General features: G+C 41.0%; 2 protein-coding genes across 3 annotated transcripts in view; one reads left to right on the top strand and one right to left on the bottom strand.

Moving 5' to 3' along the window:
• The window catches only part of Atg16 (Autophagy-related 16), a 182,374-nt gene that overhangs the window by 85,632 nt on the left and 85,821 nt on the right, over window positions 1-10,921 (top strand). The gene's annotated exons all lie outside the window — the stretch shown is intronic.
• neo (neyo) overlaps window positions 1-10,921 on the bottom strand; it is a 123,492-nt gene that overhangs the window by 75,585 nt on the left and 36,986 nt on the right. The window contains exon 2 of the mRNA XM_011304019.1: window positions 5,892-5,935. The gene's annotated coding sequence lies outside the window, so the exon portion shown is untranslated. The remainder of the gene's footprint in view (window positions 1-5,891; window positions 5,936-10,921) is intronic.

The raw sequence follows: 10,921 nt of genomic DNA, 5'->3' as shown, positions 1-10,921 counted from the left end.
AAAATCACCCGCAAAAATACATGAGAAAAATTACTTCCCTTGAAGTAACTTTGCGGGGGAAATTTACTCGGTAATTGCAAATGACCATTTGAATTCGAAATGTAGAGGTTTTTTTTCGTTGTTAGTGAATTCATTTGGATTTTGTAATTATTTTTCATTAGCTGGCAATTTTTTTATTAACAGTATTAAGGGGTAATTGACTTGTAACGAATAAATACTTGGCACAAGTTTTTTTGCTACGGTAGAACGGATTATTTAAAATCTATGAGAGAAGATAATAAAAGTGCAAGTGCCTGAATGTTTCGTAATCAGTGCATGAATCGTGAAGTTGGTAAAGTATAAATCTCGGGGAACAAGTAGACAACTTGAATAGCAGTACTGGAAAGTTATATTTCTCTTCATCAATCTGCCGGTTCAATTCACGTGAATATCCGAGGGCTTTCAAAGGCGTGCGGATTAAACAGGTGAATTTTTCAAGTCCCGAGACGATTGAACCCAATGGATTTTCCGGTTTGATTTTCCCTCGGTGATTTTTGTATTTTCTCACTCAGCATTGTTTTACAAGATGATTGACCCGGGTGGATTAATCCCCCAGGTTCTTTATGAGGTTGGAGGTCTCAAGTGGCACTTAGACCCGCGGCCCAGTCATTTCGCGAAAGTTTCAACATCTTGTGTTTTCCAACCACCAATCGCCATTTTCCAACTGAGCATTGCACTCCTCTTCACAGTAATATTCACTTGCTGCTACTGGAGAAAGTTCTGTTTGATTTTCCTCGTAATTGTCAGAACGATTCGCTTTTCTCCGGTTTATACGCCATTTCAAAATTACACTTGAAATTCTACACGCAAAAAAAAAATGAAATCTTTCGCAGAACTTGTAATGCAATATCTTGAATATTAATGTTGATTATTCGATTGATAAATAAGGATGATAGTGAGAATATAAATACATTTCGCACAAAGTTCTAATGTCAGTACGACTGAAATACGGCAACCTCATCAGATAATCCCACCGGATTCCAAAATAATTGTAGATTTTCATTGCCAAAAGGGGTTTAACCCCACTCTAACAATCTCCAGTGTGCGTTTGAATTTGCACGGATGAGGATGAGAATGAGTAGTTATGAAGAGCGCAAAATGCTGCATTCCTGGTTGGCAGTGTGTGTGTCGGCACACAGCAATTGAGAGTTGTATCCTATACAGAGAATTTCCTCTCTTTTCAGCTTATACCAGATACAACACGCCCCAGTACGTACATAATAAACAATGCGACGAGCAAAATGCATTCTTCCATTATCCATCTGTCTCTCGTTGTGTCTGGTTCTTTGCCCATGTTTTGTAAAAGCCTCTCTCTATTCCTTCCTTTCGCCGATGTATGTACACAAATGTTACCTGTACCGTCGGGATTATCTCCGATGGATTGTGCTAAGTGAGACGGGAAATTGATGTAAATAAGTCTTGTTCGAAGAGCTACTTCTTGGTTGATGTGTCATTGTTTATTAACATTTGTTAGCGAATAGCATTTTATTTGCTTCTCATACTTCCGAGGAGATTGGATTTTTTCCGTGATTTTTTTCCGAAAAATCTTGTACTATATATTAGTATCCCGAACATTCAGGAAAATTAATCATCAGGTGAATTAAAGATCAATTCTGCAATTTTTTAATTGACTAAAAATTTTCCAGTACATTTCCCTCAATTATTTATCTTAAATTCAGAAATTCTAATTAATCGCACCAGAACTTTCCGTTAAAATTTATCCAAAAATTTTTATCAGTAGCGATAAAAAAATATTGAACAAATTCTCTCCATAGTAGCACGCCCGAGAAAATTGATGGATCCTGGAATCTCCACGAGAATTCCAAAAATTCACTCGGACCGATAAAATATCCAGAATAATGTGCCCTGCCGTTCGCCGCGAAAAATCCAAAAAATTCCCTAAACAATCGTCTAATTAACCAAATAACTCATCAACCGATTGACTCAAAAAAAAAAAAGACCACAGTAAAGACAGCAGAGTAATCTCGACAAATTGATAATTGGCCCCAGCATTATTCCCTGAAAATAATCAATATAATTGGCGAGCTAATTGGATTAATGAACGTTCGATCAATTAGGTAGGGTGGAGGTACGAATTACGTATAATCCAAGATAACCCGAAGACCGGTTGAACAGCTTGTGCGGTAACAATGAAATTCACTTGAAGACATTCCCCCTAACCCGATGGAAAGAGAAAGATCAACAGATGATCCTGGAGTATAATTTTGATCCCTAACTTCCGGCAACGCTTATACCCAACTAATTGGTTTTGTCGCATTATCCTCGTTACTCATACGCAATGCAAAAGAGAAAAAAAAACCCTGATGTGCATTAAAATATTCGCATTTTGCAAACGCGTTTGCCAAGTTAAATTGATGATAAAACGAGTAGACGTGGATAATATCCCAAGGAGGGGTTTGACCAGTGGATGACTCAGTGACAGAGAAAATATAGTGGATTTAGAGTTGAAACGAGGGAGACACGATGGAATAAGATGAGAGTGAGTAATAGCTGTCTCATACCTGAACGTAATACGGATCCCCCGGTGGTAGATGTTAGTTGAAAAAGAAGGAAAATGACAGACTGGTGGATGTAAGGGGACAGATACGGGTGAAAAGGCGAGAGCTTGGCGATACGACATCGGAATACTCCACTGAAGAAACATGCACAATTCACCTCGAGAAAACATTCCCTATGAACAAGATATACCAACATTTCCGCCGGATGTGATCGTCCATTCAGCAAAAACATAAACATTCCTGCATTCTTTACGTTCATTCATTGCCATTATCATTATCGGAAATCTCATATCGCTGGATTTTAAATCACGCGCTGATATGAAAAACCAATCGGATCGCTTTGAAATGCGCATTCCAACTCGCTTTTCCCCCTTCCCTCACCAGTTTCCCCGCCCTCTCGCCGTCCATTTTCTACGTCTGTTAATGGACAGATAAATCCCCCGAGAAAAGGTGCCCCAGCAAGAAGAGAAAATGAAGAATTATTGTATTTGAAAACAATAGCCGTCACAACTCACGAAGGACGTGACATAACGGGTGGGGATGAAAGAGGGATGTAAGGGGGTGAACCCGTGAAATGTCCTCCAGTGAAAAAAGACGAGAAGTAAAAAAATAATTCATCGTCCCCAGTATCAATTCCACGGAGTGAAAATTCCAGTGTCCTACCGGGCTCGTCGAGGCGAATCCTTGATAGTCCGCCCGTTTTTTTCTTTCTCCAGACAACTACCCCAAGACGGCACCCAGTGGGGGGATGCTAACTCAACTACCAAAGTGGTAGTTGAGTTCTTGTGAACTTTTTTTTTTTTGAAGAAGTCACGGCAAACTCACGACGGGTAGTCAGTTCGCACAATGGGCTTTTCACCCTTGTGCATCCTATACAGTATCCTCACCCATTCCTGTTCCTGTGTCATTTCCCTCATCGCCCTTTCGCCTTTTTCCCCTCACCCCTCGCACCCCCTGCTCTCCCTACCTCCCCTTTCGCCACATCGCGTCCTTTTTTTTCACTGACACCGTCTACCGTCTTTACCTCTCCCATTGACCTTGGCCCCGTGTCCTCATTACCCCTCTCCCCGAGTTGACCCTCATTTCCCCCCTTTTGACCTTTTCCGCCCTTTTCGTTAATTCCCATCGACTTGACCTTCCGTTTCTGCCCTTCTCGTGCATTCCCACCGTCTTTACCTCCCCCTCTTGTTCACCCCCTCCCCATCACCCACCACCCCCCTTTGTCCCTTCATGCCCTTTTCCTTGACTGGCGGTGGCTTTGTATTGTCTCACACGCTGCCGGACGTTACCGCGCACTGCCATTAATTTAACCTCAACGAGTTTATCCCCCAGTACGGCGCCATTATAACATTGCCTTGCACGTGAGCGTCGCCTCGGTCAAATAAGACGACATGATATATATATTATATACTGTCATACGGTAAGCCTGGAGTGAGATACGTTTAAGAACCAGTTAAGAACTTTGCGCTCGAGAGGCGTTGGGAGATTCAGCCGTTAGGGCGGGAAAATGGTACTGCAGGAAAAAATACTGTTTTGCTGGGGAATTCATTTAATTGAGAGATGTATTTTTTTTTCATGGCATTTATCTCGCGGACGGTTCGATTAGAATAATTACCATCATGTGGATATCGGGATTGATTTATGTCGTTGGGTGGAATTTTGATTAATTTTTGTGACGGTTTCAAGTGGTTTAGGTATAGTTAGAGTCGGACTTGTGGCAGGACAAATTTCCAATAATATACGAATCCAAAAAATCTATAAATATTTTTGATAATTCTAAAATGGATAAATGCCGAAAAAAATCGTCCGCCATTTTTAATAATTCGCGGCAAAAAAAATTGTGGGGATACCGTAATCCCTGTGGTAGTTTATATAACGTAATTCTTATTGAATATTTCTCTCCTCACAAATATAAATAGATCTAGATCAATTACGGATTTCTCAATGAGTGAACATTTCCTGGTATTCCAGCCCTATCTCCAATCAATTCTTCCCCTCATATAAATGGAATAATCCCCAATTCCGGAGCCCATGCCCGACAAATCAGCAGTTAATTTAGAATGAGCTGAAAGCACTGGTATCACGGAGCCACCCACCCCGCCCGTGGATTGAACAAAAAAGAAAAATGATAAAACCGGACGATTCGATGGTGAAGCCGATAAGTTTGAAAATGCCTGCGGGTGCGATAGCTAATTCGACGCGAACGAGTTGCAAAGGCGATGCTGTTGGCGATAATAATATTCCATTACGGGACAGCAACGTATGTGTACATCACATGCTCGTCACGGGGCTGCTTCTATTTAACAGTCTCCATCTCTTACCAACCCCCAAGGGAACCCATTGCACAATCCCTAGATTCTATCTCCACGTATGCGGAGTGAGGCGTTAATTACGTACCGCCCTACCGCGTTACACTCTCTCACCGATGCGAATAAGAAAGGAATGCATAAATCCGCCACGTATTATAACTTCCCTGGATAAATTATCCTCACATTCAATAGATAACTCTCTCCGTATTAATTGATAATGGAGTCGTGCATTCCAGTCGCCATTAAAAACAAAAAAGACTGCACGACCAGAGAAAAATAGTCTTGAATAGAAAAAAGAAGAGTGGGGAAGAATGAACATCTTCAGTGGTTAATAAGTTCAATGATTTTTCGTTCATTTCAAAGATTAAAAGTTAGAGCTTTGAATGAAGTAAAAATTGCTGAAGTTCGATCTACTGATCTTAGGTTACTGAGGATTGAAATAGAATTTTAATAATGTCATTTTCCGTTTCTCCGATTTTTCGGAAGATCCGAGGAAAAATGAAAAGTCTAATTTCAATAAAAAATTATGATAACTCGTATGATTAAAATCGTTGAAATAAATGGTCCGTTCATGTCAAATACATGTACGCCCTCGGGATCATTAATTTTCCCTTGATTTCGCGGATTTCCTAAATTATATTACAGCAATTGTCGAAATTACCGCGACATTTCCAGGATAATTACCTCCACATGCTTTAATAACGAACAGTTAGATATTTAAATGCCCATTAAATAGAAAACAAACGCTAAGAACTCGATTCACTCGAGAATTTCCCCAAATATTAAATTCTCTGCAGGTGAAATGGCACCGACAAATCCAGCATTAATGACACCTAGTTTGTCCAACGTTAGTACGTAATACCCATCAAAATGTCACTAAACTGCACTGAATATTGAATAACACACGTACCACGAGTGCATTAAATAACGTATGAATACCTCGCCGAAAATTATATCCGATTAACATCCCCAACAGACACGTTGAATTATAGAAAACGTTTAGCTGAGTGCTTTTGGTACTTACCGAATATCCAAGACCCCGGGGGTGTTTTTCCCTCACTAGAGTATCTGCAACAAAGAGAAGAGATCCATTAAAAAAAAGATTTCCGAGTCTCCATTAATTATTGGATTTTTTGTTACTTGGAATAAAAGAGGTGCTTTCTTCCCCCGAAAAGGGTGAAAAGAAAAAATCGAAAAAACGTCTGAAAAAAAAAGGGCGAAGTAAGAATAAAAGAAAAGCCTCAGCGAGATTCAGGGAAGAATGAGGGAAGCAGAGAGATATCTGACAGTGTGGAATAAAGAATAGAAGGAGAAGATCTGGGATGAGGTAGAAGCAAGGAGTGAATTCCAGTATAGCCAGTGTATAGAATTGGAAGTGTAGTTTCTCGCCTGTCGGACAATCGGAGGTAGTCTCTATCTGTGCATTTTGCGAACAATGCTTTTCCGGGAACGAGCAACCGTGGAATCGTCCTATCCTCATCTGTTGAAAACTCTGGAAAGTTGGTGGGGTGCGCCAATGGGTGGGAGGAGGGAGAAGAGAGGTATTGGGTGGTCAGTTGATAGTTGAAATGGCCTAGGGTTTTGTGATACTGAAGGGTTGTCCCTTACCCCTATCCCCTCAGCCATTTCTGGGGCGATTAAGGCACTCGGTGAAAAGAGATAACTCCAAGGTAAACCCAGCGTTTGTGTTCGTACATCGACCAGTGGTAAAATACAGGATGAGGATGAGGTATCCAGCGTGTAGGATCGTCGTTCGATGCGTAACTACGTTCAATTGCTGGCTTAGCATGCCTTTTCCGAGAATTCAAAGCCCCAGCTCCGAGTTGTTACCGATGGATAGCATGAAGGTGGTATAGCCGAGGGGGGAATAGGCACCAAATAGTGGTAACATTTACGCACGCTTGTAGTTTATTGCGCAAATTGTACGGTCGGGGCTTTTCAATGTGTGTTTCATGGGTTGGCTGAGCTTTTCACTCCACGGGGCTTTGGTATTCACGTTATTTTCCATGTGTCGTATATCGGGTTGGATAACTGTATGGACATCACTTGCCACTGACCGAGTCACATGTTCTCGACGATCAAAACCTCTACGTGTCCTTCACGTTGAGCAGCCATTCTCGCATTTGAACACCATTCAGATTGTTCCTTTCTATGAGATGTGAAACGGTTTTGTCGACGTTTCGTCATTTTATCGGTATTCATGGGGCGCGCCATCTTGTTCACGAGATCGGGGAGATAAAAATGGAATGGCGAATAATATTGTTGAATTGAATTGGTGAAATTTCAGTCGCTCGTCGTGATTATTCGTGGTGAACGCCCTATGTGGCTTGCTATTAGCAATTTTACTCCTTAACACGCGTGATAAATATACACTATTATGTCATTAAATGAGGGCCTAGAGGGTGCTTTAAAAAAGTGTATGATGTTGAAGAAGAAATGGATAGGTGAGGAGAGAGAAGATGTCGTTAAAAAATACTCAGAAAATTGCTTTCGCTGAAAGACACTTTTATGACTGTGACAGAATCATTATGAATTCTCCAGAAGCTCCGGGAAACCGCCAAAGAGATGTGCATTCTTGGTTCATCCCCCCGGTGTCACATGAGAGTACACGAGGCAAAAGCCAGAGGTTGTGAGTCGCTTGTCGCATATTAAAGACATGCACAACGGCGACACAACTATTCTCTCCCGTGACCTTTTTGCAATTATCATAATGAATAAAATGATAATAATATCATGTGTTACAGATAACGGTGCACAACGAGTGTCTCACAGTTGTTCACTCATGTTTTTTCATACGTTTCACGTATGAACAGATGTATGAGGAAATTGTATCACGAAGGAGACACTCTCGGCTAGCCTTTGCACGCCTTTTCCACTGCCATAACTAATTCTATGAATCCATGAAGACACGCGACAAAAATTCCATGCATCTCCGAGCAACTTATGAGGAGACGACACAGTAATTCAAGTAACACGCCAAGCTACTTCCACTCTATATTCCCGTGGACACCAAAAAGGAGATAAAAATGGAAAAGAAAATGCCATCGCATTTCGGAAATCGTCGCTTCACCGCGTATCTCTCTATTTTTTTTATCCGCTAATATATCAGTGGGAATTCATAAAAATTTTTGATTCATCCAAGAGGACAAATGTCTATCGAAAAACTTTTACGACAATCGCAGTAAAAATTACTGGACTGACCAGTCAATTAATTTATTAAATGAAAATAAATTTAATTGGTCTGTGTGATAAATATTCCGGGGAACCCCAGTAATTTTTAATGCATCTCACGTGACTTCTGATGACTACAGGGTATTATTCCACATTCACTGGTGAGAGACCGGTAATTTTTCGCGGATATTTCCCCAACAGGAATCCCCATCGCCGGTGGTAATGATCCCGGGACAATTCGTGGTTACGATGCGAAGAATAATGACAACGTGAGAGAATTCTGGTCTATTTGGCGCCTCTTTTTGAATCCCACGTGTGTATATAGACCGGCAATATATCGTGGAAGGTCGGGTCGGCAGTGGCCCGTGAAATTTCCATAAAGAGAGTGGAGGCGTTTCACATCCCCCCACCGGTTACTCGTTCTTCCTCTTCGCCATCTCCTCGTCAGACCCCCAAGTATCTGTACAAAGGGCTGCTTTATGAATTCGCCCAAGATCCGTCCGGCTACCTCGTGAATAATATGCACCCGTGCTTGCAACCCGGTGGAATTCTACCTCGGGGCTAAAATCCAAACGAGCGAGTAAAGGTGAATGCAAAAGTTGGTGAGAGTAGCTGTATTTATATCGAGTGTGCGAAGCTGTGATACTCGGTGGGAGGGAAAAAGGATTCCACAAAGTCGCTGATAATCGTTTTCATGTCGAGGACAGTTAATTTCCTCTTGCCTCTGGAATTTGGGTCGCTCGGGTTCCTTTAATTCACCAACTCACCCTCCCTCCCCCCATTTCACCCCATCCACCCCCTCATCCTTTTCAGGATATTCCCTCCAGGGAATATATAACATCCACTGAAATTCCTCCGTCGCGTCACGCACCACGGAATTCGTCCGGTTCTTCTCAGAACTAGTGGAATTTTATTTTATTTTTATTTTTTCAATTTTCATTCTCGCCCCATTGATTCAACGGCGAATATGCGAGCGGTTTTTTTCTTGTCATTCAATCACTGAATACGGATATTTATAAATAGAGGATATTGGTGATAATAAAACAACGGGGAATGGAAAAATTTGTACCTGTACACCTGTGTTAACACGATCGCCATTGATACGTATGAAAACGTTGTTTTATTTATTTAAAACATGGATGAGTGCATGGACTCAACCGGATATCCACGCGTATCGCTCCGGTAACCCATGTCGAATAATTGTCCTGGGGTATCGTAACTCTTTGGATGGATAAATGTACATTTCATTTCCATTGGCGGTAGGAGATGAAACAATGAGGGGCTGCAGTGAAAATTGTTTTAGTGAGAGGGGAGTTTTGGAATCTTTTTTGTGGGTCGTCGCATCGGAAAAATTCTTTCTTCCTGACAGAATTATATTATCTGATGGATAAAGCTTTTCAGTTAAAAAAAATTCTATTATTCAATGTAAGAAAATCAATTCTTTTGAAAAATAATTCGAATGAAACGAATAAATAATTTATTTGATTTTAATAGTTTGAAGTGAAAACTAATTATCGCGAGGAGTATATCGCCTTGAAGTCAAGTAATTCACTTCATTTATTCCACATCTGGTTGATATTTCTACGTCCAGTTTGCTTCGCCGGAATAAAGGGCAAAAAAACACGCTTTCCTCTTTTGCGCTTGGGTGTTCCGAGAATCATACTTACGATATATTTCTACTTCGAAAGTAATGATACAATGCTTGGAGTACTCGAGTGGATAAGAACTTACAAGCCTAAGAATTCGCGCCCTGATTCCCGTAAATTACACGGAGAAAAACATTTTGCAAAAATTACCATGAAAATGGCGTAAAAATTGCATTCGGAAACATGAAACGACCGTAACACATCAGCCCTCACAAAAAAATCCCCTTCCCTTCCAACTTTTCAAAATTCAAAACTAAAATGTTCTATCCTTATCAATAAATAATTATTTTTAAACCAGGAAATAATTCAGTTAATCTCAGATGAAAATTTCCACGTCAGCAAATTGCACGAAAAAAAAAAATTAATGCACAAAGTTAATAACGAATAATTCTCCAAGAATTGATCGACATTAATTAAAAGAAGATACCACCGACGTACGAATGATTAATCCCAAGACGATAATTACATCTGTTGAATTTCTCCTTGAAGTACCAACAGAACCACTTTTTCAAACGATAAAAATAAGATACGAAAAAAAATTGCACGTAGCGATCATTACAATTCCCTGCAGCAACATTCAGTTTTCCTCTCCATCAAGGACCTCCACCCCCCATCAAACCCCTAAAAACTCCACAATTTCCTCACCACCGTGCATTTTTCAAAGTACAACTCCAACCTAAGTACCACGTTTTGAAATGATTTAAACAATATAATTTCTTAGCGTGATTCAATCCAAATGCCCCCGCGGAATATTCAATCTCACGCGATGCCTCTCATGCGGTGCATCCTTGAAAAATCTCTCTCCCCATGTACTTTTTCCCGTGCACACCGTGGATTTAAGTGCAGAATGGAAAATACGAGACTCGTGGAATTGCAATTGTTTCGCGGCTGAGCAAAGACACGCGCGCTGTGTTCGCCCAAGGATTCCACGAATGAGGTAGGTAAAAAGAACCAAAACTCGGCTCGAAGGAGGTGGAAAACCCGGTGAAAAAAGGAAGAGGAGGAATAAAAAAGCGCGCGCGAGAGAGAAAGAGAGAGAGAGAAAAGAAATAAACCGACGAAGTAGAGAAAGCACGGGAGGTGAGGTTTTATCGTTGCGCCAAAGGAGTCTCATTTCTTTCGAAGCCCCTCTACGCACATTGTCCTCTTTTTTCCTCTTCCCTCCTCATCTCTCCTCACCTCCTTCATCCCTCTGTGTATTGCTTAGAATCGCACAGTAGTTGTGCGTCTCTCGCAA

The sequence above is a fragment of the Fopius arisanus genome, unplaced genomic scaffold, assembly GCF_000806365.1.
Source record: "Fopius arisanus strain USDA-PBARC FA_bdor unplaced genomic scaffold, ASM80636v1 scaffold00002, whole genome shotgun sequence".
In the NCBI taxonomy this organism is placed as follows: domain Eukaryota; kingdom Metazoa; phylum Arthropoda; class Insecta; order Hymenoptera; family Braconidae; genus Fopius; species Fopius arisanus.
Note: the sequence above shows the minus strand (reverse complement) of the source record. Positions and strands in the feature narration are given on the sequence as shown.